The sequence below is a fragment of the Ambystoma mexicanum genome, chromosome 5q (genome assembly GCF_040938575.1).
Source record: "Ambystoma mexicanum isolate Mex_15411 chromosome 5q, UKY_AmexF1_1, whole genome shotgun sequence".
Taxonomy (NCBI): domain Eukaryota; kingdom Metazoa; phylum Chordata; class Amphibia; order Caudata; family Ambystomatidae; genus Ambystoma; species Ambystoma mexicanum.
Window position 1 is genome coordinate 238,856,007 of NC_090933.1, and position 21,339 is coordinate 238,877,345.

The window sequence follows — 21,339 nt, forward strand, 5'->3', positions numbered from 1 at the left end:
GCCTGTCACACCGTGAGAGAGTCTTGTACTAATAAAGCACATCATGAAGATCCAAAAGTTGTGTAAGGCTGCAAGGTGAGAGCTTTTACAGGAGGAATCTTTATCAATGTTCATAACCCTTGAGATCGAATCCAGAAAAGACAAAGTCTTAGGGGCACCAAACACAACAGTGTGTTCATGAACTGAGAGACTGTGAGGATCTGCTGAAGGCTCCATGGCAAATATGTCTTTGAAAGTAGTGGTTTTCCTTAGGGCTGGCAACGGTACAGTGCTGAAAAGTGGAACCAGAGATACAGCTGAATAGGTTGCTCTAGGAGGGTCTTCCAAATATACAGAAGCAGCAAAGGCAACATTAAGATTTGCAGCAGGGACTTCAGGAGTCACAAATGTTGCAAGGACACCCTGAGTTGCAGGGAGTTCAGAAGACACAGCAGCCGGGAGATCCTGAATAGCAGTCGGAAGTTCAGGTGCTGTAGCAGCTGGGAGTATAGGTGCCACAGGAGTACCAGCGGACAGGGACGCAACTGGGACTGATGGAGTAGAGTCTGGTAGTGTAGGTGCTGCAGAGGCACCAACAGGAACAACCGGAGGTGTAGCCTTAATAGGAAAGTTGTTAACTGGCGTTGCAACAGGTACTGTCCTTGCAGGCAGAGAGGAAGGGGGTGCTTCTACTGCAGTAAGAGTAGGAGATGCTGCATCAGTAGCAGATTCAGGAGTACTAGCAGGAGGAGTAGCAGAGATTGGGCTTGCAGATTCTGTAACAGGTAGCGTGGCTGATGGAGGATCGGGAAAGGGTAGGCTTTCTGATGGCTGGCCTTCCAAGTCTTGTGTGCTCAGGTTGATAGATGGGTTTGGGGTATTGACTATTGGCAAAGCTGGATTCCAGACAGGTACTGGGTATAGTTCAGGATCTGACTCATGGTCTGGTGCTCAAAAGTCCATAGAAGCAGAGTACATCTCTGACTTGGTCACCTCTTTAGAGGCTGTAAGTGTGAGTAAAGGACCGCCATCAAGGGTAAGAACGGGACAATCCTTTGACTCAGCAGGATCTCCAGTCAGATGATTATACTTGATTTGTGGTGTAAAGGCAGTGTGAGTGATTTGGCCCACCGAAGGAGTTAATTCTTCACTATCTGAACTACAACCTGAGTTACTGTGGCTAGTAAGTGAATGAGCTATGTCAAACTTTAGAAGGTATGCATATGCCAAGTTCAGGTCTTCCATCTGCTCTGTATAAGTCTGTATCCTTTTCTGTGTTACCATTCCAGGCCTTATCATGTCAATCTTTAAAGACATAATGTCGGGTGTTGGGCATAGTGTCAGATGGTCTTGTAAATTGTGTCCCTTTGCTAGATTCTTACAATGCAAATCGACAAATTCATCATAGAGGTCTTCGGCTTGTCTTTTAAGGCGTAAGAGCAGTTCTTGTAACTGGTATGTTCCATTTGCCATTTCTATAACTTCAGAATCTGGTGTAGCAGAAAAGTCAGGTGTAGCAACATGAAGACTGACCTTAGTGTTATCGTGGTTAGTAGTTACCGGGGAGGCATTAAGACAACCGATGGTCAGTATTGGTCTTTTGTACCCAGGACTAGCAGCTTTAACCTCAGGATACTGAATGTCTTGTCCTGTTAAATGAGTGTTATTAGCAGTCTGGGGAGGTTGTGTAGCTTGCCAAGCTGATCTTGAGCATTTCACTTTGGCAACAACGTACTCTGGTTGAGGGTCTGTAACAATGAGTGCAATATCATTGATTGTAGCAGTGTTCAGACATTGGTCCTGAGACAGGGCAGCCTGGGATTAAGGAATACAAGATTCATGTACAGGCTGAATGTCGAATGCAGTGTCAGAAGAAATGCCAGAATACGCAGGAATGTTTTCCAGTGTTTGGGCTAACAAAATCTGCAAGAATTCATTATCTTGCTGTAGTTCTTCAACAGATAGGGACTGCGGATCATAGTTGCAAATGTCATAGTAGTTATACATAGAAGGGTCAGAGAGCCAGAGAGTGTAGTGCTGTGCTTGCAAACCTTTGTTTACTAAGGCAAGTCTGTCTTTTAAACTAGGGTTTTTGTTTGCTGTCCTTAGGAAAACTTTAGATTTTTGCAGAGGTTTCTTGAACCGAAAGGGAAGCATCTTTGGTCTGTGTGTGCCTTTCCTGCCTACGGGACAAGAATTTATAAGCTCTTGTATTCTGTCAAGGATGGCACTCTGTCAAGAGTGGCACAGGGCACCCAGGTAGGTTTTGGGTGGTTGTGCTGATGTAAGGTGACAGATAAGTACACACACAGCGGGAAGTTCAACAAGAAAGAAGAGTAGGCAACTCTAGCAGAAATACAAAGGTACAAACAAACTGGATTCCCTTTTGGGGTGTATGCAGAAATGGAAAAGAGTGTTCCACGGACCTTTGGAAACTCCAGCCTTCTGCACAGATTACTATTGCAGGGGCAAACTCTGTATGCTCATGGCTGGGAACAACAGCTGTGGGTGTCTGTAACACTGAAAACGTGACAAGGGAAGGGGCAGAGGTTGCCTGCCGGAAACCAACAGTCAAGCTCTGTACAAAGGATTTACATAGGACACAAGAGAAGACAAGAACAGAAATAACCAGGGAAAAGGAAGCCTAAGAGAAATCTAGCAGAAGGAAATGAGGGAAAAACAGCAAAATAGAAATGGGTAAACTAAAGGGGAGGACAGAGGACTCAAGGAAGAGAAGGATAGGGATCAAGAACAAGGGGTTGCAAGCAAGGAAGGGAGCAAGGGAGCAGTAGCCAGGAAATAGGGGGGCTGCAAACAAGGAAGCAGGGCTGCAGTAATGAATGGCACAAGGTGCAGAAAAACTGTAGTGGATTGCAGAGGACTGTAGTAGGCTGCAATGCAGGGAGTCCAGAGGAGCAGGACAGAGAGCTGTAGTAGGCGGCAGACAGAGAGCCCAGAGGAGTAGGGCAGCAAGGAGCGAGCCCAAAAGAACAGGGCGTCGAGGCAGGGAGCCCAGAGGGCCAGGGCTGAAGGCAGAAGAGAGTAGCAGGCTGCAAGGCAGGGAGCCCAGAGGGCCAGGGCTGTAGGCAGCGGAGTGTAGCAGGCTGCAAGGCAGGGAGTCCAGAGGACCAGGGCTGTAGGCAGCAGAGGGTTGCAGGCTGCAAGGCAGGGAGCCCAGAGGAGCAGGGCAGCGAGGCAGGGAGCCCAGAGGAGCAGGGCAGCGAGGCAGGGAGCCCAGCGCTGAAGGATGCGGAGTGTAGCAGGCTGCAAGGCAGGGAGCCCAGAGGAGCAGGGCAGCAATGAGTGAGCCCAGAGCTGCACTGGATTAGGAGCAGGTTAATTCAGCAACAGGAACAGCATACAAATTCGTGGCTCAAGGCAAAAGGGGGCTGGGAGAACTCTTGATGCAAGAGACTGAGCTCCTGCAGGCAGCTTCTTAAATACAGCCCTGCCCTGTACTGAGGCAGGCTAATTGGCAGCACCTGGAGCAGCAAACCTGAAGATAATCTGCCTCCTCCCTCTCTGGTCCTGAGATGGTGGAAGCAGCACTGATCGCTAGGGCTTCTGGGGATTGTGGTTCCAATACTGACGAATGGGAATGGCCAGGAATTGATAGCTGTAGCAAGGTGCATTATGGTACATGTAGTTAGCTGAATTAAATAGGAAAGTATCAATGTCGTACAAATGGAAATTAAGGACCAAAATGTGAATAGGGGTTGTTTAAAGAGTATTATGAAGATAAACGATTACCATATCGTCCATGATGGTTGCCAATGTGTGCGCCAGTGGCACAGGCGTGACACTTGGATTCTTGACCATGCAACTAAGCTATTGAATCATCTATGTAGAGTCAACTCTAGATATGGTGATTTCTCCCTTTTACCAGCCATTCGTTTCTATGAAGGGTAAATCGTCCCGAAAATCCTTTACAGGATAGAAGTTTACAACCCGCCAACAGTCGATTATTTATCGTTTTAGAGGCCATGATCTGGACGAAAGTGTTATGTCTCCCCGGCTCAGTTATTTACTCTGTCATACGATATGACTTGGGCCTAATTTCCCTGAAAGCTAGGGCTTATTGGAGCTTGCTCGCATTATACAGGAAAATCCTGGTACGTAGTGAAAATACACTATTTGAGGATCTCAGAGAAATAAGTTGGGGAAAAGGGTCCCCGAGTCCTGAAGGAACTGGAGGAGTTATGCCTTGCTCTAATGTAGAATGTGGGTGTGATGTTGTCGAACTAATAGAGAATCTGTGCAAGGTAAAATGCGCACTCTATGATCGAGACTGAGTTAATACGGTGGATGAATTTCATCAATATCCCTAATTGAGTCATTTGAGGGGGGTCACAAAAAGTGAGGCGTATTGGTGCCTTTCCTGTCGATTTATCCTGATAAAAGTACTCAGCATCTCTTCTTAAGGTTTCGGTGAAACAATTCACAGTAAAGAGATTCTGCTACGATATGGGCTGGTCAACGAGGAATTGCTTTTGGTAGATTTTGTCAAGACAGAGACCAGAGAGAAACAACAACACACTTATTACTCCAGTGCAGTACCGTCCAAGGCCTCAGAGAGAATGCCTTTAGAAAGTACGCTCACAGGATCACTAGCAGAGGCTTAGAGGTTATGTGGAATTACTGCTTATCAGGATCTACTACCTCCGTTATCATAGCAGTTGTATCAGTTTTTAGTGCTATGAATATGGATAAGAATTCTGATGACTAATGACTTGTTTTTCTTTATTTAAAATCTCATTATTATTGTTATATTTAACAATTCTGTAACAGAAAAGGGGAAAATGTCTTTGGAATAACTTCTTCTACTGTGTTGGTTTCCTTTTATTCTTTTTATTCATGACTTTTTTCTTGTTGTTTAATTTGTAATGTATTCATGTTGTTAAAGGTTAATTGTTTAAACCAGTAAAAAAAATAAAAATAAAAAATAAACAAAAGATGTAGATGAGGACCTAGACAGCCAGAATATTCAGGTTATGGTGTCTAAGGTCATCCCTAGGTAGACCCAGACAGTTATCTGGGAGACCACAGTCAGTTTAGAGAGAAGTGCAAGGTCAGTCCAGTTTGGTTTTATGAACCCCTCTTCAATTCTCACTGCAAATCACAATCCAGAAGCCGGCTGCCCAGGTTTATTGGGAACTGTAGTAGAAGGTCAGGTATACAGGAAAAATCATTAGCCGCAATGAGCCCGCAATGTGCAGGTGGAAGGAGGATGTGCAATGTCGCTAGTATTTTAACTGACGAGGAACAAGAGGGGTCGTGAACTCCATGAGCCTGAAGCACCTATGAGGTTTTGCAACCTCCGTGGCACTTTATCCGTCGAGGAAGAAGCCTGTGAGCCTGCAAAGCTAGAGCAGGGGAAGTGGCATAACCTCCCTGGAGTTCTAAGGACTAGGATGTTTATAGCAGTGCTGAAGGGGACTGGCAGCTGTGCTCGGGGCTGCGGGGGTGAGGGTTTGGGAGGAAAATTACACAGAGAAGGCTATACTGACGGGTTTGTTGTACCGATTAGTTTTTCTTTTGGTCGGGAATCCCATTTGCCCTTTCGGTCATACTCCTTATATAACCCCTGAACCAAAATACCTGTTCTTGGCATCCTTCGTGGTCCCCACTGACCGCTTTGTGACATGTCCTCTTTCACGGTTAAAAATGTGTGCCAATAGTAGATTTTCACTATTTTTCCAAATGACCCCAACATTAATTGGCCATGATTTCTGATTAGTATTGCTAGGTGACTGACATGTCATGGAATACTAATAGGATATAGAAGGGCAACCTGTTGACAATCTCAAAGCGAGCTCATAGGTGGAAGCCTGTTTGTAAAGTGAAATAACTGTGGCTGCATGGTAATACTGCATTGAGGTTGCCCAGTGCTGAAAGATGAGAGACAGTGTTGAGTGTATTACCTTGGAGTTGCACCTACAGTTATCAAGAAATAGTATTGATTATTTGGTTAGTATTGTGGTAATAAGGCAGAGACACAATAAAGTTAAGAATTCTTGTTTATTCAAATGTAGTTGTTGCCTACATCATTCAGATATATTGTTAGCTTCACAATCTATATCTGTATTGTGGTGCTTAAATTCTTATGAGTCCATTCGTGTAGGTTCTTAGATGTCCTTATTGGGTTTTCAATCTCATGAGTCGATATATGCAGGTCTTGATATCCTTATTGAGTTATTGATTGCAATTCAAATGTATTGTTGATTTCACAATAGATGACTAATTATAGTACTCTTATGAATCAGGGTCCTGTTGATTTCCTCATTACAATTTGGTCCTTTAGGTGTCTTGAAAGTCAATTGTAGTTTTAGTGCTGTGTATTTCCTCTGATTGTTGTTTTGCCTCTTCTGTATATTGCCTCTGATTTATTATTTTGCCTCGACACGTGTTTCCCCAGGAGAGAATATACTGGTTACTCAGGAGGACTGTGTGGTTATGTGAGCCTATTAATCACTGTATGGACAACAGAAAAGAGCAAATAGAATCAGTAAATGAAAGTATCAAGGTAGAAAAAGAAAAAAAGTGTGGGAGAAAAGTTGGCACAATATTGTGTTCAGCTTGCAAGTTAACAATAAAGATTTTAACAAATTATACTTGTTGCTGAACAGTAGTGGTTTCACAGGTATCGTTTGAAGTTTCTGTTTCAGAACTTTGTTGAAAAAACGTATTACTCATTACTGAGCGTACCCCAATGGGTTTAGGGGTTTCCTGCTTGTCGTACAGAGTCCTTTGTTGGCTTCTGGTTTATATCATTTTGGAGTTTTTAAGTTTTATCAATGGATCAGTGGTTGTAGAGTTTTCCACTTGCAGCGGGTGCCTAAAAAATAGTGTGCTGTAATTAACAAATGTTTGGGTAATAGTGGAGCTTTAAAGACGGCGTTCCTATGGCTGTATGTAACAGAGCTTATCGCGCGTCATTATTTCGGTATCTAGATTGTCCCCGAAATTGGCAGGAGTAAAGAAAAAAGTGCGCGCTTACCTTTAATATATAGTTTGATGGTGTTGTCGGAAAGTGGTTTGGTATGATAGCCGAGTTCGAGTCGAGACGCGATGCTACAATAGTGCATCCGCGTTCTTGTTTTTATATTGCGTGGTGACATCGAATTGTGATGTAAGTGCGTAATGGGTAGCGTAATGTTAGATCGGTCGGTTGGCCTGTGCCGAGTGCCATCTTGGAATGGGAAGAAATATTCACATTTTGAGCACAATATATAATGTTGATAGAGCACATGTGCGTTGTAGGACCGCAAATATGATTGTATTGTGGTAGTAGTGACATATGGTAGTCATGCTACTGATTTAAAGTGAACTGTTGAAATGAATTCTATTTCTGCACTGAAATCACTTGCTGAGTGCTTGAGAAATACCGTATAATGACGTGTAGTGATATTTTAAGGCACATTTTTGAAAAGGATTGTGTATCTGCACTAAAATCACTTGCTAAGTGGTTCGAGAAATGTGGTGATTTGTGTTGGTTGAGTTGAATTTTTCATAGAAAATGGACCAGCTCATTGTCTGAATTTAAACCAGTGTGACAACAATCCATTACACAGATCCATTTTGCTTCTTGTTGGCGAAGTAACCTTTCTCTGTTGCCCCCCCCCTTTGGGGTGGGTTGATTTTTTGTATGCCAAAGAATTTGATTGTCTCCATGTGCTCCAGTGGATGTTTTGAGAGGAAATGGAGAGCCAGTGGGGACGTCATGTCTTTGTTTTTTATGCTTCGAATATGTTCTGATATCCTGATTTTGAGTTTGCGAATTGTACTGCCTATGTACATTTTGTGGCATGGGCAGGTAATGCCATAGATAACATATTTGCTGTTGCAATTAATGAAATCTTGAATGTAGGCATCTTTGCCATTCGATAGTTTGAAGGATTCTTTGGCATCCTCTGTGTATTGACAGAAATTGCAGGAGCCACATTTAAAATTTCCTTGAAGTTTGGCTTGATTCCAAGTTGTTGGAGACCAGGTTCCTTGTTGCGATATTGAAAATGAGAAGGACAAAGGATATTTTTAAGATTCAGCGCTCTTGGTTGATCTGTAAGGTGCCTTAATTCTACCTTGATACTTTCATTTACTGATTCTATTTACTCTTTTCTGTTGTCCATACAGTGATTAATAGGCTCACATAACCACACAGTGGTCCGTTCACCCAAAGTCCTCCTGAGGAACCAGTATATTCTCTACTGGGGAAACACGTGTCGAGGCAAAATAATAAATCAGAGGCAATATACAGACGAGGCAAAACAACAATCAGAGGAAATGCACGCACTAAAACTACAATTGACTTTCAAGACACCTAAAGGACCAAATTGTAATGAGGAAATCAACAGGACCCTGATTCACAAGAGTACTATAATTAGTCATCTATTGTGAAATCAACAATACATTTGAATTGCAATCAATAACTCAATAAGGATATCAAGACCTGCATATATGGACTCATGAGAATGAAAACCCAATAAGGACATCTAAGAACCTACACGAATGGGCTCATAAGAATTTAAGCACCACAAGACAGATATAGATTGTGAAGCTAACAATATATCTGAACGATGTAGGCAACAACTACATTTGAATAAATAAGAATTCTTAACTTTATTGTGTCTCTGCCTTATTACCACAATACTAACCAAGTAATCAATACCATTTCTTGATAACTGTAGGCGCAACTCCAAGGTAATACACTCAACACTGTCTCATGTCATGGAATACCCCGTTTCTTTGTGTGCATTTTTGTGACCTCTTGTCTGTATTTTGTCACTGTATCCTATCGGTTTCTGTTTGAGAGATAACCTTTCTGCTGCATTTGTAATTGAAGACTGGGCCCTACATTTGACAGGAACTTTCACAGTAGAAGCAAAGCATTTTCTGTTGTATGTGCAAGTATACCGATGCCTTAGAAACCGTGAGACGTGTTATGACTGGTTGCCCAAGATTGCAAATGTGTACTACTTGAACTATGGTCGATATGTGCACGACTGGTCTTTTATTCTGCCTGACGAATTTTGGAAATACTGTTTGAATACCTATTCTGAATCCTTTCTTATAGCACTATATCAGGTATGGTCTAAAGTAACAGTAATTGTTGACTCATCGTAAGTACTAATCTCACATTCAATAAGGTAGTTTGTTGGGTTTACATTGGAGTTTATGTGGCTGCTAAGAATGAAATGTGATTTGAGTATTTGTTTGAAATATTGAATCAACTACATGTGGCATAATAGGTGATTTTTTTTTAATCGAATATGTACTAGGAAATATGAAATCTTGTAATGTGTGTTTTTATTTTACTTATGTTTTATTCTGCTGTTATTGAATGAATATAGTTGAATTAGTTCTGTGAAGTAAAACCAATTAAATAAATAAATACATAAAAGCATTTATTCCCAATTGAAGGGAAGCACAATTATTCTGTTAAATCAGCCACTTGAGGCAACCTTCTACCTACATGCTAAGTTTTAAAACCATATACTATAAAAAAAAAACTGATAAGTTTAATGTAAGGTGGTCCTGAGAACATGACCAAAAATGGGTTCAAAATTTTAATTTTTCTAAATAGAACAATGCAAAAACAAGAACTTAAAATAATGTATGATGTTTCATCAGACATACTTTTTTGTTTAATCACTAGAGCCTTTTTTGTGGTCGGTGTCTCTGGTTTTCCTCTCCTGCGCAAGCCAAGTCTGCCATTGTGCTCACCGAAGCCCCGGAGTGTTGACATCTACTGTGGAAAAATGGAAGTCTTCTTTGACAGGAGAGCCAGCCAAATCCTACAAATACATTATGGATAGAAAGGCCCTGACAGCTTTTGATTCTTTGGAGATTGGAAGAAACGTGTTGCGCACAAATCCCAAAATCCAGTGATGGTAATTTAATCTTGGATTGAGCAAATTCAGCTTCCCTTTGACCCCCAAATGCTCTGTGCACTTCAGTGTCCCTTTGGAATGGTCATATTTCAGGTATGATGGGGTCACCAGTTAATTTTCTGGGTTTCCTTATGAGAATGCGAACTGTCGGACAAAACGTTGCCCATGCCAGACAAGAGCTAGACTTTGCAGTGGTCTCTCTTAATCAATATAGCAAGCTTCCAGACTGGGTCCTGACCTGATGCTGGAAAACAAGTGACCCATTTGCGTCATTGTCAGAGCCATGGAGCCTCAGCCTTGGAACCTCTGTCTGCTGAGATCCAAGTATCTAGAAGATGAGGCAAGCAGAGCCTGGCAGCAACGGCTCCACAATGTCCCAAGGTGTGAGGGTGCGAATAGTATATGTGCCAAAAAACAAACACGGGGTGTCTGCTAAAGATCCGCAGCAGACCTTCAAGAAGTCTTGAGTTGTCGCCTCAAGGTGCTGCCTCAGAAGCATAGAGGGATCATCAGGCCTGGACCAACTGCTTTCGACCGGAAGGCAGCTCCATTCTGAGACCTTCAGCCCCCAACTGGAGGCCACTTGAGAGAATCCTCCTCCACACAGCAGAAGAAGCGTGAAGGTAACTTTTCCCCACAGGCCTGACCTCTGTAAGAGGCCTGCCAATCAGAGCCGCCTCCATGTGCGGCTCTGTCCAAATCCCCGCCCAACTAGGTGCCTCCATCCGCTCACAGACATTTTCTGGAATATTTTCCTGTTGCCCTTTAGTTTCCTGGGGCCTTAGATTACACCGCTACGGTCATCTCCAATCCCCTTTCTCAGGACAGACTACGTTTTATCCATGTTGCTGACACATTGTTAGTTTTTGCTTCTTTTCATATGCAGGTGGTAACTTGTTAAATCTTCTGTGTCTGGACTACATGCTTTCTCTCTTACCTGTTTACATTGTGGTTGCTGTTTCTATCACATCCCATCACCTATGGCCTGCTTAAGCCTTGATCTCATCCGAGCTACTAAGAGGAGAGACAAGGGTACATTCGTTGGTGTTTTGGGTTGCCTATGTTTGTAAATAGCTGAGTGTTCGTGTTGTAGAAGAGCTCTGATCCAGTGCGTTAAGCGACTATCGTCAGTGACGTCTTCACAAGCATTACCCTGCGATCAACTTTGAATTTTGCGTACCCACGTTCTCTATTCTTTGTTTAATGGCGTGTGATGTGTACCTTTAGGGGGAAATCCAAAAAGGCAGTTCTTAAATAAACCATAGATGTAGTTTCCAGATATTTGAAACAATTTCAAAATGATCTCAGCTGAGTCCCTGATGAGAAAACCAGTAGACAAGAGATACAGTGTGTTCTGTTTTTAATGAGGCATTTGAACAGGAGAGTGTCGCAGCCTGGCAAACATTTTACCAGCCTCTTCCAGGCTCTGTTGCTGGAATGAGCAACTTCCTCGAAAAAGCTGGAAAGAAAAACATATATTTTCCAAGGTTTTTTTTTAAATTCATTCCACTGAACCCTAGAAGCAGCTTGTGTTCATCGTGCAACATATGCTGATGACGGTGTTTCTTAAATTCATGCATTATTTTAGCCGGTATCTTGCCACACTATTTAGCACCCCCGGACTCTGCCCTGGTTATCTCAGAAAGCATTTATGCAGTATTAATAACCACGAAACCAGCCCACTCCAAAGACTAGCAATGATGTTTGGTTTTCTAACAGCAAGGCCATCCAGATGCACCCTCACAGGGGATGGGGGGTCTTAGATGGTGAGTCAGAATGCATCAGAGAAGCCCTAAGAGTGGGAAAACACCAAGAGAGACAAGAAAAGTAAAAAAAAATAAACACAGAAAGGTCATGTGATAAGGAGATGCACATTGTACATGCACCCATATGTCTTCAGCAGGAAATCCCTTGTGTGTTGCATGCCCTGGAAAAGATGACTTTGTTTAACCAAACTGATGACACGTGGCCACATTCCTGATTTATGCACAGCCTGTTTTGGAAAGCGACTCAGAGTCGCCAGATTTGAGGGGCAGGAGCAGACCGCCGTTTGATGGGGACCCCTCAGTTATACGTAGATTTCATTCGGAGCTGCGTATATTTATTTATTTATTCATTTATAAAGCGCTCCTGACCCTAGGGTATCTGGGCGCATACAAGAAAGCTTATGTTACAGGCAGGCAGGTGCAGACACCTTACAAGAATATAGTTACAGGAAAAGGGCATTAATCATCACATTGGACATCCCAAAATATTCAGTGTATTAAACAGTTTCGTAGGTTATATTACACGTATATTGTAAAAAGACCAAGGATCCTGTTTGTAAGACCACATATATGTGAACAGGGTGAGCAGGATACTTATGGGAGTTCTTGTGTGAACAGCTAGGTTTTCACTTTTTTTCTGAAACCCCAGAATGAGGGTTCAGCTCTTAGCGCTAATGGCATGGAATTCCATAGTTTAGCGGCTAGTACAGGAAAACTGTTGCCCCCTGCTTTTTGTATCTTGAATTTGGGAACTTTGAGGCAATGGGTGAGTGATGACCTTAGGTCTGTCAGACTGATTTCTGGTGAATTTGCATGTGAGTTATTCAGGAGCTGCATTGGATAGAGATTTGTGAGCTACGGCTTTGAAAACAATCCTGTTTTGAATTGGTAACCAGTGGCAAACTCAGTAAGCAGTTCGACACCTTCAACATTGATGGCAATTCCATCATGGTCTCCAAAGAGGTGAAAACCCTTGGCATACATATTGACTCCTCATTAAACCTAACTAGACAGGTCAATGCATCAGCTTCTTCTACAGCCTACACATGCCAGCTAATTACATCTAGCAGACCCTTTCTCTCTACACCCAATTGCATTTCCATAGCCAGAGCGCTAATACTCTCCAAGCTAGATTACCGCAATGCACTCTTGGAACTAGTCAACAAAATCTGAAAAAAATGAAAGTCCTACAAAACAACGCCATTAGGGCGGCTCTAAATATTCCCAGATCCCATCACATCTCGGCGGCCAGGCGCAACTTGAATTGGCTTTCGATTAAGCAAAGGATCGTCCACAAAACCCTCTCTCTGGCTCACAAATGTCTGGCTGACCTAGTTCCTCCATATGTGACCAAAAACATTGTACGCAATACCTCAGACTGCCCTATGAGATCAGCCCAGGCACGCCGCCTCAAACTCCTACGTTTTAAACTGCAAAAAGCAGGAGGGAACAGTTTCCCAGTACTTGCAGCCGAGCTATGGAACTCTCTACCCCTCTCACTATGATCCGAAACAGCCTTCTAATCATTCAAAAGAAATGCAAAAACCTGGCTTTTTACGCAGGCACATTAGTTCATCCTGCCTCCGGCCTGCAACCTATAATTATCTAAATATTGCCTTCTTCCTTGTAAATGTATGATTGCTTGTATAAATGCGGCACTTCTCAGTTTATGCTTATTGTATACTTATGTAAAAATTGTAATCATAAGACTGCCGCAACCTGTGCACTCCTGCACCCTGTAATTCTGTAGCCTGCTGTATATTTATCTGTGCCTCCTTCCAATGTAATCTGTAACATCACCTGTATTTTGCCAATGTACCGATTGTAACTATCCTTGTAGGAAATGTGCCCAGATGCCCCTGGGCTAGGAGCGCTATACAAATAAACAAACTAAACTAAGTGGGCATTGCGTCTAGCTGCAGAGATGTGGTGAGTTTTAGGGATATTGAAAGCAGTCCTCAGCACGTTATTTTGCACTTTTGTAGTTTTGTTATATTGCGTTTGTTAGTCCCTAGGTAGAGGGCATTGCAGTAATCTAATTTAGACAATATGAGGGCTCTTGCTAAGGTAGTACATCTTTCCGTGGATAACAATGGTCTGCAGGCATTGATCAGTTTGCAAGTATAAGCCGTGGCAAAGGCTGTGCATTAACTTGTTTGGTGAGAGTGAGTGAAGAGTCTAAGTAAACTCCTAAGGTCTTCACTTCCTGAGAAACTTTGATGTCGATGCTGTTGATATTGAAAGATTTAAATTGATAGTCCAGTTTATTCAATTTAGTCTGGAATCCAGTGAGGAGTAACACTGTCTTGTTGTCATTAAGGCATAAATCATGGATGGCCATTCATGCTTGAATGGTCAAGTAGATTTAATTGAGCAATTTGGTATCAATGTTGTCGTCACCTGTGATACGGATGAGAATTTGGGTGTCATCTGCATAGTTAGTGTAGGGGACACCCAAATTGTCAAGGATGTCGAAGAGAGGCTTCGTAAAGATGTTTTATAAAGTAGGGAATATGCAGGAACCCTGTGGTACACTGCAGGTGACAGGGGCCGGTTTGGCTGTCGCTGAGGATGCAAATACCCTGATAGTTCTGTTGTCCAGCAATGATTGTATCCTGGTGGTAGCTTTGGCTGAAACGTGGGCTGCCGATGAGAGGTGTTTCCAAAGGACTTTATGATTGACTAAATCAAAGGCAGCGGAAAGATCAAGTAGCAGGAGGATCAAAATCTAAGCTGATTAAGTACCGTAATCTGGTCTGAAGCCTGATTGTCTCAAACCAAGGAGATTATTGGATTCAATGTACTTCTGGATTTGCAAGTAGTGTAGGATTTCCAAAAGAAAAGGTACTGTTGTTATAGGTCTGTAATTAGTTGGTATGTTAGGATCACAGCTGTTTTCTTTTAAAAGAGGTAGGACCCAAGCATCTTTCAGATTGTTCGGGACCGTACTCGTTTCGAATGATGCATAGATTAACATGGTGATGAAAGACATGAGAGCCTTTGCAGCCTCTTTGATGATTTTTGCCAGGCAAATGTCCCCTTGGCAACTCGATGGTTTTAGGCTAGTTATTTCTTCTACTTCTCTTGTGGTGACAAGGGTAAACTCAAATAGGCTACAGTAATTTGAGGAGGTGTCCTGTGACTCTAGGCATTGTGTATCGTCTGGCAAGCTAAGTTTTTTAATTTCGATTTTTGTTTGTAATAGATAGATTTTGTCGAAGCGCTTTTTGTATATTTGAGCACCAGGTTGCATCTTTAGTGCAGGTTTCTGGTGGGGGTCTAGGGGACTCTAATTCTCTGAGGATGGTAAATAGTTCTTTCTTTACAGAGTTTGCTTTCGTGATTCTGTCATTATAGAGGTCCCTTTTGTCTGGAGTATAGCAGTTTTGTAGCTATTCGAGACATTTGTGAATATTTCTTTGTTCAGGTTGTTCAAATTGGGTCTAGGACTATCCTGGATAGTGAAGGAAATAATATTTTGGTCTGACCAAGCGCAAGGTGTATTGGATGTGATGTTAATGTTGCAGCTCAGGTCGGCAAGCCAACCTAGTGCTCTCCCTTTGATCTGCGTGGGCTTGAGGATACGGTGTAAGAAGTCTAGTTCTGAGATGGTGTACGCAAGGGCTAGCGCATAATCGTCATTGATGTCGTGCAGGCCGAGATTAAAGTGTCCTATTATCATAATTTGAGAGCCAGGTTTGGTATTTATGATGAGGAGTCGAGTGATGTCTTCCTCAAAGGAGGATAGTGGACCTGGGGGTTCAGTACATGAGGTGTATCGTTATTGTGGGAGTGGCTGTGAGAGGTAACTTGATATATCGGAGTTCACCTGAGGGGAATGGTTGATTTGGGATTGTTCTTAAGCCAAGCTGAGTTTTGGCAATGAAGACTACTCCACCTTCTCTGGAAGTTTCTCTGTCTAGTCTGAGGATGGTATAGTTTGCAGCGATGGCCAAGGACAGTGAGGGGCCTGCTGCAGCGTGAAGCCAAGTTTTGGATATTGCTAGGAGGTCAAGATCATTCCTTACTATGTCGGCTATGTCTCGCACATGTGCTAGTAGCGATCTTGCGTCTATACGTGCACACTTAATTAGTGGGATGTTGGCATTAGAGCTATCTGTAAGTGAAGGCTTTTTGGCAAGTAGAGTCGAGATGCTATTCATTTTTCAGTTATTTTGGGTATCCCTGTTTCTTTTGCTGGGTGTAGTCTTACTACTCGTTCTAGTTTTGTAGTTGCTTAGTAGAGGTTGTGCTTTCTTTAGTTTGGAACCTAGACAGGTTTTTCTAATGTTTACAGAGCAGGGTTGGTTAGGTGTAGGGCAGGCGGTGTATAACTGGATCCATTGGCTAGGGGTGAGTGGGTCCAGGTTAATAGCTGTCATCCCTAAGGTAGTGTTGGGTTTAGTGGTGCCAAGTTGTAGAGTGGGTAGGGATTTGGTAGGTGTTATTGTGTGAGAAGATGGTAATAATTTGGACATGGTTAATTATATCATATTATGTCATATTAGATATGAATTAGCCCCCTGATTCCAGGATCCCAATGTCTAACCTTTGATGAGGCGCTGCTGCATGTTTTTTGTTAGGGGGCAGAAGGGACGCCACTGGGAGAATGGGCTGATGTTTGCTTGCTGCCAATTATATCATGGCCTCAGTGTAAGGTATGTGTTTCGGACGTTTATGTATCTTTAACTGTTCAAATGTGCCTGTTCTTTGATTGCATGCAAATGTTGTTATCCAAGTTTCCCTAATCGACTGAGGAGCCATTGGTTGTTTTCACAGCATGCCAGTTCTTAAGCCGAGCTTGAAAGTAGGGTCAAGATGGGCACGATAGTTAAAAGTGGTAGTTCTGGAAGGCAATTTTAATTACGAAGGAGGGATTATTGCTGGATATCGCAATTGATTTTCATTGTGCAATGGTATCAGGGGTGTTAATATGTTCATGTATTTTTTGTTGTTGTACTTTTGTATTCATACAAAAAAGGTAGCAGGCGCCCCTCTCTAGAAAGAACATGGCATGATAACCTGTTCTGTGGTTTTTTCCCACTTAGAGAGTCCCCAGCCATCGCTTTTTGCTCACTGTACTTTTCACAAAGGAGGAATACCCATTTGCATATTAGCCTTTGTCGGGCATTATTTGTATTTTTGTACTTTTGTATTCAGTGTCCAATAAATTCAATAAATGGTTTATTGTATAACATGTTGATGTCACATGTTGAATAAAGCATATATCCGTGCATTCACATTTCTATTTGTATGCACCTACTGCGTTTGCATTGCTTTTTGTTTTAACAAAGGGCCAACCCCGATCCCTCCTTTTTTTATTGTATTTGTCCTGTTTGTTCCCTGGAAGATAATGTAAATGCAGTAGCTGCAAATACGTAGAGTAAACCGCGTGTCACCCTAGAAACATACACAATGCACGTGATCGATGATAGCTATGTCTGGTGTGTCCTGGGACACTCTTTGTTGTCTGTTGTGATGTGCATTTGCATCTACTCTGCCTGCCATACCTGCATGAACGATGTCATGGGACTTCTGATCTGAGCTCTGGTGAGTGTTCTATGTGTGACGGTTAGAGAGAGGCTGGGTGGGTGAAAGGGTGTGCCAGTGGGTGTCCCTTACTTTTTGTTGTTACTACTTACCTGGTGCGGCCTGTAATTACCTGATAACTGTAACTGAAGCATAAAGGCCCTCCTTTTGTACCTACGGTTCTTGATCTACTTACATAATGGCTAACCACAACATTGTACTATGTGAGCCAGTCCTGCTTTTTGCTTCCAATTGCATGCTGGAACATACAAGTCCCAGCATGCAATGCGGAAAAAAACAGTACTGGCTCAAGGATTCCTCATGGAACTGGGACCCTTGGCAGCTATGCAATTTTGATATCTGCTTATTATTTGTGTTGGTCTAAATAAAGATGGCATGAATCCCAGGTGATATGTCAGCCACAACAAACTTTACTGTAACCTGAATATCATGCTTATTAGCTTAATTGTTTGCACAAGCAGGCCCAGTGTCCAAATTAAGTAATCCCATTTTAATCCATTGTAGCAGAGATGGCAAGTGTACATGGTGTATCAGTTTGGTTATGTTACTTACATCTGAATGGACATTTTGGGTAACTACAATAATTCCTTGAATCTGCGGCAGAGACAGGGTTCACCAAACTAAGACCATGCTCCGTGGTGATGTGTACACTCAAATAAGGAATCTACTTTAGCCCTTTTTTAAAAAAAAAATTGTATTTATTCAGATCAAGAGCATAATATGGTTACAACAATAGCAGTGTCTTTACGAAAACATTTCTTGGCAGTTACTGTGGGTATGTTACTAAGTCATCTAGTCGAGCCACCATTGTGCTCCTAGCGTTCTCAACGATAACACCCCAATAGATTCTGTTATATCTTTTTAAACTCCCCCCGCCCCGTCCCCAACCTGCATGGTTTCATCAACCTCAGCCGGGTTTAGAGTCACCCCACCCTTCCTCACAAGAGTGGACCTTTGCTCGCTTTTCTTGTAGTTCAAAACACATGAATGTTTTTGAGTACCTTCTGTTTGTGGAAACTGTTTTCTCTGTCTTTTACGTATTCCTGAAAGGGCTTCTATGCTGCCAGGAACTTCAGATACTGTCCTGCCTCCAGGGCGCACATTTTCTCCATAGCCATCACCCCCCAGATCTTTACCCACCACCATGCCTCGGTTTTCACCCTTGTGCCAGTGTCCTTATTGCTGCCATCAGAAGGTGTGTGATGAGGGTGGCGTTATGACCTATTGCTGCGTATGAGCTTTCTGTCTCTGCTCCCAGTAAAACCACCTTTGGTGTCATTGGGAGGTGCTCCCCTGTGATCTCTTTTATATGTCCCAGGATCTCTTTCCAATACATTACTGCTTTCGGGCATGTCCACCACATGTGGTAGAGGTCTCCCCTCTCTCCACATTGTCTCCAGCACCCTAGGGGGTATTTTGCATTTATTCTATGCAGACGATAGGGGGACATATACCATCTATAACAGAGTTTGTAGGCTGTCTCTTTAATGGCTGTGCTTTTCAATATTTTGTGGGCTCTCCTCCAGATCTGTCCCCATTCCTCTTTCGTAGTTGGTTCCCCAATGTCTTTTTCCCAGCTATCTTTATACAGGAGCTTGTCTCCCATTTGTGCACTTTCCAACAGCCTATATAGTTTGGACACCCCTCTGAAAGTTGCACCTTTCTGCATGGTCAGTTCCAGCCCCACTGGGGCTCTAGTGCCCGCTTCCTTCACCAACTTCTGCGAGATCCAATGTCTAATTTGTATGTATTTGTATCTTTCATTCTCCCCTATGCCAAACTTTTGTTTACATTCATCAAACAGGAGGGGGGCCCCACCCTGATACAAATCTTTTAGATTTAATGTTCCTGCTCCCGTCCAAGCCTCCCAGAATTTCTTTTGTAGACCAGGGGTAAAGTCTGCATTGTGTGCCACTGGGAAAATGGATCTAGTCCCGTCCGTATCTTTCTCTTTCTGAGTGCCCTATCCCAGCTCTGCAGGGACACCTTGGTGGCTTCCAACAGTTGGCCCCCTGCTCCCGGGCTCCCGTGCTGAGGGCATCTAATGATCTCAGTGGGATTGACGTAATCGCTTGCTCTATCCTGCACCAGCCGTTTGGTGTATCTTGCCCAGCCCATTTCAACATTGGTGGTATGTGTGCCGCTAAGACGTATCGCCCTACATCTGGGATCCCCAGACCACCCAGGAGGGTCGGAGGCATCCGGATTTTCTTTTGTACCCTTGGCTTCTTACCTTGCCATATGAAGGTGAGTATTGCTGTTTGTAATTACTTTAGCATTCGGGTGGTATATCTACTGGGAGGGAACCCACCAAGTAAAGTACGCAGGGGAGGAGGGTCATTTTGACTGCCGCCATTCTTGTGTACCAGGAGAGTTCCTGTGCATCCCATCTATGTATGTCGTCCTGCAATTGCTTCCAGAAGGGTTTTATGTTTGCTCCATACAGGCCTCTTATTTCCCTCATTAAATGTATCCCCATATATTCTAGCTTCTGCTCTTCCCAAATTAAGGGGTATGCTTTCCCAAGTTTTGTGATCGACTCTCGCTCATTCATTATATTTAGCACCTTATATTTGGAGTAATTTATGGAGAACCCTGATATCTTAGCGAACTCCTTCAACCTTTCCATCACTCTGAGTAGCTTATTTGTGGTGTTTTTCAAGAATAGCAATGTGTCGTCCGCATACAGCGTGATTTTATGTGTCATCCCACCACAGGTAACCCCCATAATTTCTTTGTCCTGTCTAATCCTTACCGCAATGGGCCCCATTGCCATTGCGAAAATTAGAAGGGATGGGGGCAGCCCTGGCGTGTGCCACTCTGCATTTTAATCTGCTCCGAGCTCTTCCCATTGACCAGGAAGTTCATTGATGGGATTTGGAAATTTGCTAGGACCATCCTGGAGAAATCCGGACCGCACCCGAACCCCCCCAAAACCAGCCTCAAATATATAAGCTGTCAAATGCCCTTCTAGAATCTAACGCTGCAAGCGAGAAATGCTGCCCCGTTTTTGCGCCCAGTTCAATTATATCTATGGCGCGTCTGACATTGTCCTGTGACTGTCGTCCCACTATAAAGCCAGCCTGGTCCTCATGTATGATCCCTGGTAATACCTTCATAAGTCTTGCTGCTAATACCTTGGCATTAATCTTGGAGTCACTATTTAATAGCGCAATGGGCGAGATAGGTGGCGCACTCTCTGGGGTATTTCCCTTGTTTCAATATCAGTATCATGGTGGATTTCCCCATATCCTCCGTGACCTAACGATTCTCCCTGATGAGATTAGAGAGTCGTGTCAGTGGTGCCAGCAGTTGTGTTCAAAAGGTTTTGTAGTACCCATTACCTAATCCATCTGGGCCTGGTGTTTTAATAGCTGGCAAGGCCGTTATTGCATCACTAATTTCTTGCACCGTTATTGGGGCGTTCAGTGTGTCCCTGTCTGCCTCTGCAACCTGGGGAAGGGCCTTGGATGCCACATAGGTGCTTTACCTTGAGGATACTAGATTTTCACATTTCAGTAGCCCTTCATTAAATAATCCCATTATTCCAATTTACTCTTCCTCCGTCATGCATAGTTCCCCTTGTTCGTTTCTAAGCTGGGTTATATAGTTACGCGATCTTTGTTTCATCAGTTTGGCTGCTAAGTATTTATTGGCCTTTCCCCCTTGTGTATAGTATGTTTGCTTTCTGTTTAGAAGTGGCTGTGCCACCTGATCTGCGACATGCGCTTCGAGCTGGGCTCTAATTTTCCTCAGGACTCTCAATGATTTTTGTGACTGACGGGTTTAATGCTGCATTTCCGCTTCTCTAACCTCCCCATCTAGTTTCTTAGTGATGAGGCCTCTCTCTCTCTCTCTCATGTACATGGAGGTTTGTGATATGAATTCTCCCTGGACCATCGCCTTCCCTGCATTCCCCACTATCCCCCAGTCTGTCTCCCCATTGTCGATATCCTTGAAGTAATTGTTTATTGTTTCCTTCATGTGTGCCCTAAGTGGAATGTCCCGTAGTATCATTTCCCTCAATCTCCAGTGATTTTGCCTTTCCCTTTATATTTGTATGATCACTGCCGCATGATGAGAGAAGTATTTCACCGCGATTTCTACTTTTTCCACTAGGGAAATCAAGGACACTGACACCAGGATCATATTGA